The sequence below is a fragment of the Ipomoea nil genome, unplaced genomic scaffold (assembly GCF_001879475.1).
Source record: "Ipomoea nil cultivar Tokyo-kokei standard unplaced genomic scaffold, Asagao_1.1 scaffold1334, whole genome shotgun sequence".
In the NCBI taxonomy this organism is placed as follows: Eukaryota; Viridiplantae; Streptophyta; class Magnoliopsida; order Solanales; family Convolvulaceae; genus Ipomoea; species Ipomoea nil.
This window is the reverse complement of record NW_017617762.1, coordinates 2,088,236-2,101,677: the sequence shown is the minus strand read 5'-3', so window position 1 is coordinate 2,101,677 and position 13,442 is coordinate 2,088,236. Positions and strand designations below refer to the sequence as shown.

The 13,442-nt window shown below is 27.8% G+C and overlaps 1 long non-coding RNA gene across 1 annotated transcript; it reads right to left on the bottom strand.

The window, feature by feature from the left end:
• Positions 1-872: 872 nt before the first annotated feature.
• On the bottom strand, positions 873-2,069 carry LOC109185550. Its single transcript, XR_002054983.1, has 2 exons — positions 1,964-2,069; positions 873-1,090 (listed from the first exon to the last, which is right to left on the bottom strand). It is a non-coding gene; the product is annotated as an uncharacterized LOC109185550 (long non-coding RNA).
• Between the last annotated feature and the right edge of the window lie 11,373 nt (positions 2,070-13,442).

Below are 13,442 nucleotides of genomic sequence, written 5' to 3'. Positions count from 1 at the left end.
AACCATTAATGCTTGTTTTCTTTCTCATACAAGAACTTGATGTAGTCAACTCTCACCTTAACATCTGGTAATCCAAAGATAACAGATCTTTTTTTGTGGATCTTCAATTAACATGCAAGCAAAGAAAAATTCAGGGGTGCCGGGCAAAACATACAATTTTGCCAATGCATCCGTAATTTCATTAGGACTTGGGTTTTTTATTGAAGTCAAAATATCCTTAAGTGACATATTCACCTCCTTAGATACATCACTTCTTTCTCCAATAAGTTGCAACATACTTTCAAGTTTGTCACTCAACATTGCACCAGCTCCTCCTTTTTTAGTGGTTTCAGTCTTAGCACTCTTACTACTTGGTAAAGAATTAACCTCTAAAACCCTCTTACCTCTACTTTTTTCACTTCTCTCAAATTGTGTATCATGAGGGCTAGCCATAGACTTTTTCCACACATCATCCCATGTATTATAATCATTATCATCACCATGAGTCTCATCCATCTCACCAAGATCAACATGGGGAGTATCATTGCAAGGTGGGGAAGGAACATACACTTCATCACTTTCATGTTGCAAATGTCCTTGTGGGGAATCAAATATTGGACTAAATTTAAGTGCTCCTTGAGCATAACAACCAAAAATTTGATCCATATTAGTTTCTAGTTCAAATTCAAAGCCTTCTTCCCGAAAAGCCTCAAACTTTGGATTTTCCTTAATTTTCAAATCCCACCACTCATCAGTAGCACTAATAGTTCCCTTCTCAGGATCCCATCCTAATCCGGTCTCTCTTCCTTTGAGTTGTTTCCACAAACCTCATCTAACTGTCATCCAATCTACCTTGTTTTTTAGTTCATTTTATCCCATTCAAGGTTTGTTTGTTTTTGAAATTCTACTTCTATCTTCTTCCACACTAACCTTTGAGATGTTACTCCACCGCTTTTCCCTTTACTTTTTTCAACGTATTGTATACAAAGATCACAAAGAAGGTGAAGCTGTTCTTTTGACCAACTAACCCTGCCCAAATCTTTACCACGTTGGTTTTCATCTTTGTTCTCACTTCGACCTTCATGTACATTTTTTTTCGATTTGGTGCCATCTAGGTAACATAATAATAAATTAGTGTTTACTCATGACATTCCATACTCAAAGTAGACTCAATGATAATATGAATCACAAAGACCTCTAACACAAAGAACTACTTCAAAATTAAAATACATAACTAACAGAAGATTAGCAAGATAATTTATACAATGAAAAGTGATTAGCAATAATAAAAACTAATTAGTAATAATTGGAAGTGATTAGCAATAATTGGAAGTAATTCGAAATAACATAATTACTTTTCTGTCTAAGATGGATGTTCAGTTAATTGAATATATTTCCCTCTGCAATAATATACTAATTCAGTTCACATGAAATCATGAATACAATATAGTTTCAATTTTTTTTTTGTTAATATTCGATTAATGAAATTTTCCTTCATTTATTGGTGCAGTGTTCATTTGATGATGTTGATGTTTCAATGAATCTGCAACTTCCAACATATGACCCCTGGTTCAAGAAAAAGAAGGTTGGAGTTTTTAAAGCATTTTATTACCCTTATATCACACAATCCTTTATTCTTTCGTAATTTGCTTTAACATTTTCTTTTTATGTTTATGATATGATTATTTTTCCTTCTTAGAAACTATGGAGTACATGGGTTCTAATTCACTGGGTAAAGTTTTAATACCGCTGATCAGCTAAAACAGAGGGAGAGCCCTAAAAATTTTCTCTGTGTCTGCTGGGTTAATTACACTGTCATCCTAACCCTCAAATGGAGCTCTACTTCAAGAGCAAACACATGAGAAGTCTGCCAATCGTGTTAATCACAAGTGTAGCAAAGAAATGGCACACGAAAAAGAAAATCTAGACTACAAATTGAAGAGAAATTCTGCGGAAATAAGATATAATGAGGGGATGAATTTACCTTGGAGAGAAGCAACGACCGGTAGTTGATTGGAGAAGGTAGTTGCGAACATGAAGGGGTGGATCGCAAGCAGACGACGTGACACGAAGAACTGAGCGAAGGAGGCGGTGAGAACTAAGCGAAGAGTCGGACGAGCAATGATGAGAACTGCGCGAAAGATTATGGCTTTAGAAGGATAGCATTGCCATTTTACAAATCTATATCTATATCGATATATATATAAAAGTAAAATCCTCCTAACAAATTTTCCCCCCAAAACTTTTGTAGTAAAACTTATTTGGTAAATAAATGTCAAATGGAAATTAAATAAATAAATAATAATAATAATAATAATAATAATAATAATAATAATAATAATAATAATAATAATAATAATAATAATAATAATAATATAATAATAATAATAATAATAATAATAATAATAATGTTATTACCTTAAATAAATAAATTATTATACTTTCCCTTAAATAAATAAATTATTATACTTTCCTTTTGAATTAGTATTTTCTACCTATAAATACAAGAGCTTCTTCAATCAAAGAATCTCATACTCATCTTTCTGCTTTCTTTTTGTGTGAATTTTCTACATTTTTCTAACTATATTCTCACGTACTTCAATATGTTTTGCAGTTTGGACATCATGAATAGCTTCATCAACGATATCTTCTTGAAGCTCGCCCAAGAGGTGACTCGCTTGGCCCACTACAACAAGAAGCCGATAATCACTTCCCGCGAGATCCAGGCCGGCATGAGATTGGTTCTTCCTGGCAAATTGGTAAAGCACGTTGTCTCTCTAAAAACACTAAAGCAGTCACCATATTTACATGCTCTTAGATGAAATCATTTAAATCTATGTTTCCTTTTTATATAATCTCAATTAGGGATTAATAGATGTAAAGTAACTTGGATTTGAGTTTAATTTCATATTATTCTTCCAAAAGGTTTAATTTCATATTATAAGTATTGTTATCTACCTTCAACTATCAGTGAATCGATTAGCATTCTCAAAAAAAAAAAAAAAAAAAAAATTTGAATGTCTATATCTACGTGCATTTAAGATGCAACATGTGTATGATTCATTAGGCTTTGAGGCAGGAGAACACATCTGGGTACATTGCATATTAGTGGATCTGTATCTCATTGCAAAAAGATATCCATACAATTAATTAATTAATATAATTACAATTATCATTATTCTAATTCAAAAAAAAAAAAACTAAAGAATTAATTGTAATAATGAAATTTGTTATTAATATTCTATTACTAAATTGACACAGAAATCAGACTAAAAGAAAAATGAAATTAATATTAAAAATGGACTCGAATTAAAAAAAAATGTGCTTAATAAGTAAATAACTAATTTGCTAGACAGAAAATTAGGGTAAAGGAAAAAGAAAATGATTATTAAACATTGTACCAGATTGTTCTTATGATTGAAAATGAATATTACAAACGTACCAGATTGTTTTTATGACCAGAAATAAGAATGAATTTTACACACGAGAATCTATTATTAATATTCTGTTATACTAATAGGCATGGGAATCATGCCAAATGAAAAAAGGATTTAATATTAAAAATTTATTGGAAATATAACACAGTTTTCCCTACGAAAAAATTAGTAACCACCAAATGAAATATTAGGAAAAAATTATGAAGAAAAAAGAAATGGAAACAAATATTAACTCTTTCTATGAATGAAAAAAGGAAATGAATATATCCATATTTCACTTAAAATATAATCAGTAATTATATTATTATAATTATATTAATTATTTATGAAGAAAAAAGGAAATGAATATGAAAGGAAAAAAATAAAATTTAGACACGAAAATCTATTATTAATATTCTGTTATACTAACAGACACGGGAATTAGGCCAAATGAAAAAAAAAAAGATTTAATATTAAAAAATTATTGAAAATATAACACCGTTTTCCCTACGAAAAAATTAGTAACCACCACGTGAAATATTAGAAAAAATTATGAAGGAAAAAGAAATGGAAATGAATATTAACTCTTTCTATGAGTGAAAAAGGAAATGAATATATTCATATTTCACTTAAAAAATAATCAGTAATTATATGATTATAATTATATTAATTATTTATGAAGGAAAAATGAAATGAATATATTAATAGTTTACTGGAAATAAAATCTGTAATTATATTTTTTATAATTATATTATTTTTTAATTATGTGGAAATGAATATTAATTCTTTTTATGAACGAGAAAGGAAATGAATATTTCACAAAGAAATCTGTTATTAATATCATGTTACTAATCGACATGGAAATCAGGCCAATTAATCGAATCATGCCAAATGAAAAAAGGATTTAATATTAAAAATTTATTGGAAATATAACACAATTTTCCCTACAAAAAAAATTAGTAACCACCAAATGAAATATTAGGAAAAAATTATGAAGAAAAAAGAAATGGAAACAAATATTAACTCTTTCTATGAATGAAAAAGGTAATAAATATATCCATATTTCACTTAAAATATAATCAGTAATTATATTATTATAATTATATTAATTATTTATGAAGGAAAAAGGAAATGAATATGAACAGAAAAAAATGAATTTTACACACGAGAATCTATTATTAATATTTGTTACTAATAGACACAGGAATCAGGCCAAATGAAAAAAAGATTTAATATTAAAAATTTATTGAAAATATAACACCGCTTTCCCTACGAAAAAATTAGTAACCACCACATGAAATATTAGGAAAAAATTATGAAGGAAAAAGAAATGGAAATGAATATTAACTCTTTCTATGAGTGAAAAAGGAAATGAATATACTCATATTTCATTTAAAATATAATCAGTAATTATATGATTATAATTATTATACTTATATTAAATATTAATTATTTATGAAGGAAAAATGAAATGAATATATTAATATTTTATTGGAAATATAATCAGTAATTATATATATTTTTTTTAAAAAAAAAACCCTGTATATCCTCCAGAACACATAACTAAACAAAATTCAAACTAATATTTAAAAAAAAAAAAAAAAAAACCATGTATACGCAGATTCGGGTCCGATTCTTCTATAACGAATGGTCTGGTTTCTTCAACTCCTCTGTCGGTGGAAAGGTCTCCGGCGAAATTGAAGTCGCCTCGGCAATGCCTTATTGACAGCCCGGCGATGCCTCATTCCGTAGTAATATTATACCTTAATTATAAAAATTCTACCTAATAATTTTAGTATTAAATGTCATACAATAATTACCATAAATAATGTTTAATAATTGACAAATTCAATTAGGAAATAAAAATTACTATTATAAAATCTTTGATAATATGTACACATTGTTTTATTTATTTCGGTTTAATAATATTATATCTTATTTATAAAAATTCAAAATAATACATTTAGTACTATTGAATATTGATTGACTAAAAATTATCTTAATTATTAAAGTAATTAATAGGTATTTAGCTTTAAAAATTTTTCAAATATATGAATTATTATACATAGTAGCATGGAATTAATTAGTAGGACAATTATATTAGGTAATCTAATTAAAAATTTACTTTTTAAATTATATTCCCTTTTTAATAATGAATATTTTCTTAAAGTATATACACAGATTATGCTTATCAATATAGAATTAAAAGTGTATAGATGTATAATATTATTAGTACAAAATCAATTATACTTGCCTTAATAATTAATTATTAATATTATTGCCTAATAATTATGTGTTGTCACCTTTTTCGGGATAATTATTATGGTAATTTATATACATATATATTTTTATACTTAATGTATAATATTATTGGGCACAAAATAAATATACTTACCTTAATATATATAGATTATTTTTAATATAATTTCCTAATTTATTAAAGGTAATTATTCTCATAATTTTTCTTTCCTTCTTTTGTGTAATTATTATGGTAATGTATTTAAATATTGGAAGAGAAAAAATGTTATAATTAATATAATTAATGAAATTATTATTGTAATTTCCACAATATTTGGTAATTATAAATAATATAATTAAGAAATTTGAGAAATATAAGATTTCTTCCGTAAAAATATTTGTGATAATTTCATTAAATTATAATTAATAAAATATGAAATATAATTAAAGAAATGAAATTATAAAATTAACAAAACATGAATATTTATATTTTTTTAAAATATACATACATACACTTTTTAAATTTCTAAATATAATTTTTTAAGTATAAATCTATCAATATAAATTAAAATTAATGAAATTATATTATAATTTTCCTATATACATATTAATAAATATTATGTGTATATACAATGTATTATACAATCATATAAGGATATGCGTCCGATTAGAGTTTATATTTATTCATACAAAATTTAGAATTTATATTTTTATTGATTTCTAAGTACAATTCTCTTAGTTATTAGTATTCATATTTTTAGAATTAATAATATATATATATATATATATATATATATATATATATATATATATATATATATATATATATATATAATACAATTTGGAATAAATCAACTTAATTATATAAATTTTTTCTATAAATTTATCTAAATATGTACATGATTAGAGATTATATTAACCATACAAAATTTAAATTTAAATTCTGTATGTTATGAAAATAGATACTTGACCAAATATATAAAAGTCCAACTATATTATTATATTGTACATTTTAACATTTTTTAATTTTTTATTTTAATTTTAATTTCATAAAAACAAAAAAAAAAAACAAAAAAAAAAATCCGTGCAACACACGGGTAAAACACTACATTTTAAAAAAATTCAATTTCATAAATATCATAAATTAATTAGTACAATATCATTTATATTTATAACAATTAAAGAAAAAAATAAATAATTTCAAATATATGAACCAATGATTTCAAAATGAAACTAATATACAGTTACAAATAAATATAGCATGACTAGATTTACTTTAATTAGTTTTAATTCCCTTAATGATATGACTTTTCTTTATCAGTTTTTTGTGGGAGACTAAGGGAGTGTCTGAGTTGCTGGAAATTATTATTATTTTTTGAATAACATGTGTAAATCTTATATTTTTTAAAATTACAATTTGATAAATATTATAAATTAATTAGTAGAATATCATTTCTGTTTATAAATTATAATAATTAAAAAAATTCATATATGTGAACCAATGAGGCAATGATTTCAAAAAGAAATTAATATACAGTTACAAATAAATATAGCCTGATTTGATTTACTTTAATTAATTTTAATTTCCTTAATGAAATGGCTTTTCTTTTATCAGTTTTTTATGGGAGGCTAATGGAGTGTTTGGATTGCTATAAAATATTTCAAAATAAAAATTCATACTAATAAAAAATCATTTTAAAATATTTTTTTAACCTTTCATAACATGTGTAAATCTTATATTTTTAAAAAATACAATTTGATAAATATCATAAATTAATTAGTACAATATCATTTCTGTTTATAATAATTAAAGAAAAAATAAATAATTGAAATATGTGAACCAATTATATCACAATAAATCTTTCAAAATTTAAAACAAAAGAACGGAAATTAAAAATAGAACGAAAATATTTCAATAATAATATTCTACATCATCAAGTAAAAGTAAATTAAAATGAAAAGATAATATTTCAATAATAATATTCTACATCATCAATAGTAAAGGCATATTTTAAACAATAGTAAAGGTAAATTAAAAATGGAACGGAAATATTTCAATAATAATATTCTACATCACCAATTAAAAATAAAACTGAAATTAGGTAAAAATACCATTGCATATGATATTCTGATTGATTAATTGACGGAAAATAAAAAGAATAATTGGTTGAAAATGAATATGATATTACTAATTGACTGATATTTTACGATGATATATTTTCACCCGAGTCACCCATTCTAATGGACTGAAGATGTTAGCTATAGACGAGGACGGACAAGATTATGTTGCTACTACCAATGTCGTCTACAATATGAGGTTTTAATAATGTGTAAATACAATTGGTGATATTATGTTTTTTTTTTAATGACAAAATTGCTATATATCTACACACAAAAAAAAATAAAAAAAATTTAAAGCAATTTAGACAAAAAAAAAATATTTTTCATACAAATGAATTAGGATAGCAATTCATTCCTATAATTGAGTTGCTAAAGAATGAGCACGTTTGCCTAATTTATAAAAATACTAAACAATGATAAATAAAAGCTTCAAAGTTACAACACTGCATGCGTATATCTACACATTAGCTATTAATTTGAGCAATTATTTGTTTAAATTCAAGCAACGATAACATCAAAACATATAAACGATCCAAACTATATCTTCAATTGCACTGTATAATATTTAATGTTCTAATTTAAATAATTATATATCAATCCAGATATTCTTAATATATTACAACAAATTCACGGACGAAACCATATCTTTAATTGCACTATATAATATTTGAGTTATTACTGAAAAAATCAGTCTTTAATCACAGTTAATTGTATGTTACTTTTTTTCGAGTCACCCATCCTGATAGTATGATAGTTTTAACTTTAAACGATGATGGATAAAATTCCGTTACTACTACCAATGTCGTCTAGCTATAAAGAGATTTTCAATAATGTATAATTTAAGCCATTGATATTATGTTTTTTTTATATACAAAAATGACAAAATTGCTATATAGCTGATCTACATAGAAAATATATCTTCCGTATAAATAATTTATATAACTGAGTTACTAGACAATGAGTTAATTAGCCCAATTAATACAAATTATAAACACTGATATATAAAATCTCTAAAGTTGCAACACCGAATGCGTATATCTACATGTTAGCTATTAATTGGGCAATTATTTATTCGAATTCAAGCATTGATAACATCAGAAAACGTAATCGGTGCAACTCAATTCTTCAATTATATTATATAATATTCGATTTTATAATTTATACAATTATATATCGATATAAATATTTTTAAAATTTTATAGCAAATTCATTTCGTGCAACGCACGGGCGCAAATACTAGTAAAATTAAAAAGCCATTCATAAACGCGGGGTATAGCCGGGTTTATTATTTTAGCTGATAGGCCCAATCAACCAAGACCAAAAGCCATTTGCCAAACACTCCAAATTAACTTATTCAAAGAGTCAAACAGCTAAACATAGTCAAATAAGCTAACTTTTAGCTTATAAGCCAATAACCAAACACTCCCTAAGTCTAAGGGCAAAGCTATCCTTTCACCTATATATAAACACATACGCAATCTCCCGAAATCTCATTCTTCTTTCGTTCCCCAATCTACTTCTTCTCTTATTCGTCATTCTCTGCTTTTCTCAGTATGTGTTTTCGTTTGATATGAAGTTAATTAGAAAAGCCTAACATTGCAATTCCTTGATCGGAATCCAAATCTGAAGCGATGGATCAAGGGATCTATCCTTAGGCGATACCAAACTCAAAAACATATATATATTCATTCCTGTATATATGTGTCTACCTTTAGCTCCGAATCTTCCCTCTCTTTCATTAGGGTTTTTCGGTGACAAGGTAGATACACCGATTCGTTTCTGCATCTTTTTTTTTTTCTGGAATTTTTTTGATTTATATAATTTCTGGAAAATTTGAATCGTGATGCGGGGAGTATGATGAAAGAAACAGACGGATTCCCATTGATTTTAATCGTGAGAACAACAACCAGCTACTTCTGACTCCTCGTTACAGTTCATACACTTTTTTGATTTTTTTTTTTTTTTTGGTTATATTTATTTTATTATTTTTAATTTTTAGAATTTTTCTTAGGTGCAGTAGGTGATTTGAGAATAAAATGAAATTTGGCCGGTGATGTTATCAAATATTTGCTACTCTTGATGGGAATACCCATCTGATGATTCCTTTCCACCAAGATCTCTGAGGCCTTCCCATTTTTCTTGTTTTCAAATGTTTGGTTTTGCAATATCTGTTGTTTGATGTGTTTTAATTAGGTTTTTTAGCCGTTCATTAACATTTTATATAAAAACTTGTTTTAAATATTATAGACACCGCCAAAGACCTTGTGGTCAAGCGCATAGCTGTGGTTCAAACTTCAGCGTTTGGTTGAGAAAGTATATATAAATAGATATTACATTATAATAGAGTCAGTAGCATTCAAAGAAATATTATGGATACCAAATATAACAATTGTTATATAATGGACCATAGACCTAAATGTATTTGTAGTTAATATTAATTAATAATTTTGTATTTGAAAATTAAGAGAAAAGGATCAAATAGACCCCTAAACTTTACCTTAAAGGTCAATTAGCTCCCTAAACTTTAAAAAAAGTCAATTAAACACTCAAACATGTTAAATTTGGTCAATGAAGCCCAAAAACTGGTAAATGACATGTTATTACAGGTCATTTTAGTTTCGGCGATGAAATTCGGCCACCGGTGACAGATTTCGGTGACCGGCGAATTTTTTCGGTGACCGGCGAATTTTTTCGGTGACCGGCGAATTTTTTCGGTGACCGGCGAATTTTTCCGATGACCGGCGAATTTTTCCGGTGACCGGCGAATTTTTCCGGTGACCGGCGAATTTTTCCGACCGTCTGGTCGTCTTCCACTGGAGAAGGGAGAAGACGACCAGATCTGGTCGTCTTCTACAATGGAGAAGGCGGCCGTCCGGTCGTCTTCTCCGGTGGAAGACGACTGGACGGTCGGAAAATCTTGCCGGAGCCGTGAAAAATTCGCCGGTGGCCGGAATCTGTCACCGGTGGCCGAATTTTGTCGTCGGAATTAAAATGACCTGTAATAACAGGTCATTTACTGGTTTTTGGGCTTCATTGACCAAATTTAATATGTTTGAGTGTTTAATTGACTTTTTTAAAAGTTTAGGGGGTTAATTGACCTTTAGGGTAAAATTTAGAGGCTTATTTGACCCTTTTTTTGAAAATTAATAATTTTTGTACTTGTAAATAAATTAAAAATATGATAATTAACAGTGTTTGTAATTATATCATTTGATGGGAATAGAATGTGTCCAACTCTATAAGTACTGCTACCAAATAAAACTTGTATTTGCCAGATTTGTACTTTGACAAAGTAATAGAGTTGTACTATTTATACTCTTAAATTTGTACTCCCTTAATTCTTTCTATGTCGTAAACATTACAGAACTTTGTACCCAATAAATTGAAAGGGATTATAATCTTAACTAAGTTGATTGATATGAAAATTGTTAAACAATTGGCATGTGATAGTATGTTATATGACACAAAACGAATCCGGGTTTGGAGTTTAGCCAACTTAAACAATTCAAACAATCATCAAATTCAAATGTATTGCCGCCAATTTGCAAATGTAACAGAGTACGTGTAATGGTGATTTTAAACCACACATGATAATACTAGAAGACCATTGGAAGTATTAACACTATTTATCTCTGTCATTATTACTTTTTGTTTGTAAATGTAATTATATATAGTCATTGTTATGTACTAATCTTTAGGTTGGAATAAAAATTATTGTCATTACACACTCCCTCTTTATTTTTCTGTTTTGCTCTTTACATTATACGTACTGTTCATTCAATCTGTTTTATCGAGAAGCGCTACGGGCTAAAAGAAATCAATAGAATTACAATTCCATCCTACCAAAATACCCCATAAAGAAATCACATTTCTAGTTAACTTGAACATTTCCATGTCAAAGCACACACTATGTATAACAACTTTTTTACTTTTCAAATTTTAAGCAAAAATTTTGAATTTTCCTAACTATCAAACCGCATCTAAATGAAAAATGATTTTTTTCCCTTAATAATTTCACTTACAATATTCACCTGAAATTAAGATCTAGATCGCCTGTAATGTTCACCTATATATATGGCCCCCCTTGAATATTAGGGATGGGTTTGGTTTGCACTTGGAAATTGGAAACGGAATGGAATACATACAAATACTTGGTAATGGTATGAAAGTATTTTGTATTGATTATTGACATTGATGTTTGATTATATATGACCCTATAATGGGAATAAATATTTTAAAAATATAAAAAAAAAATAAAAAATTAAGGCAATTGATCATAGTATAATAACATTCAAAGCACCAATATGAACAAAAAAAAAAATCAAAACAAAAATCTAAAAACACTAATCCAAACTTAAAAATCATATTACCAATAAGATGAAAATGATACATTTTTTTAATTAGGGGATGAGGTTTTTAATTGAAAGAATAATCAAATCTCATAATTGTATTTTAAAAAGTTGTTAACCAAACAATAAGTCAATAACTATGATTTTGATTCTCATTCTTAATGTGTAAATCCATAAACCAAACACACCCTAAGATATTTTAAGAGTTAATTCCCAAAATGGTCATCCGACTATGGTCTTTTCTCAAATTGGTCCTTTGACTTTTAATTTTCTCAAAGTGGTCCCCCGACTTTTGAATTTTAAGTCAAAATGGTCATTAGTTAGCTTTGGTGTTAAGTTGGTGTTAAAATGAAGGGTAAAATTGGAAATTTATATTTTGCATTCCAATTTAAAACATTCTGTAACTCCTTTTAGCAATCTGTATTAGGACTCTATGTATATGAGTCTGTTTAGAACTTCTTATCCTTGTCACACTGTGACTCTCTACTTCTTATCATTGTCACACTGTGACTCTCTATTCTATATATTCACATCATCTGATCTCATTGTAATCAAGTTCAGAAAATATAATACAATCAGTTCTCATTTGGTATCAGTTAGCTAGGGTTTTGTGATTCATAAAATTAAGAAGATGCAGCGCTGCGATGGCAACCTTAATTACCGTGGAGGTCAGCAACCTGGCTTCGATGATCCGTGTCAAATCTGTAAAGGTTTCGGCCACACAGGAGTCAATTGTTTTTGGCGCTATGATGATCCGTGTCAAATTTGTAAACGTTTTGGTCACACGGGAGCCAATTGTTTTTGGCGCTATGATGATCCGTGTCAAATTTGTAAACGTTTTGGTCACACGGGAGCCAATTGTTTTTGGCGCTATAATGATCCGTGTCAAATTTGCAAAAGTTTCGGTCACACGGGAGTCAACTGTTTTCGGCGATATTCAGGGGCTCCGGGTTCTCAGGCTAATTTGGTGTTTCAGAATGGTTTAGTTGCTAAAACCTCGTCAAATTCTCATACTTGGGTTCCGGACACTGGAGCCACAAATCATGCAACTCCGAACATCGCTGCCCTTTCTACATCGGAGAAGTACACTGGTAATGACACTTTACGTGTCGGTGACGGTATGGGTTTATCTATTAGTCATGTTGGCCATGCCTCTTTTAATACCCCTTCTAGATCATTTACATTGTCTGATATACTTCACGTTCCGCGTTTGTCTAATTCTTTATTATCTGTTCAGAAGTTTGCATCCGATAATAAAGTCTTTTTTGAGTTTCACCCCTCCTTTTTTGTTGTAAAAGATATCAATACCAAGGAAATACTTCTTCGGGGCAATAGTTCG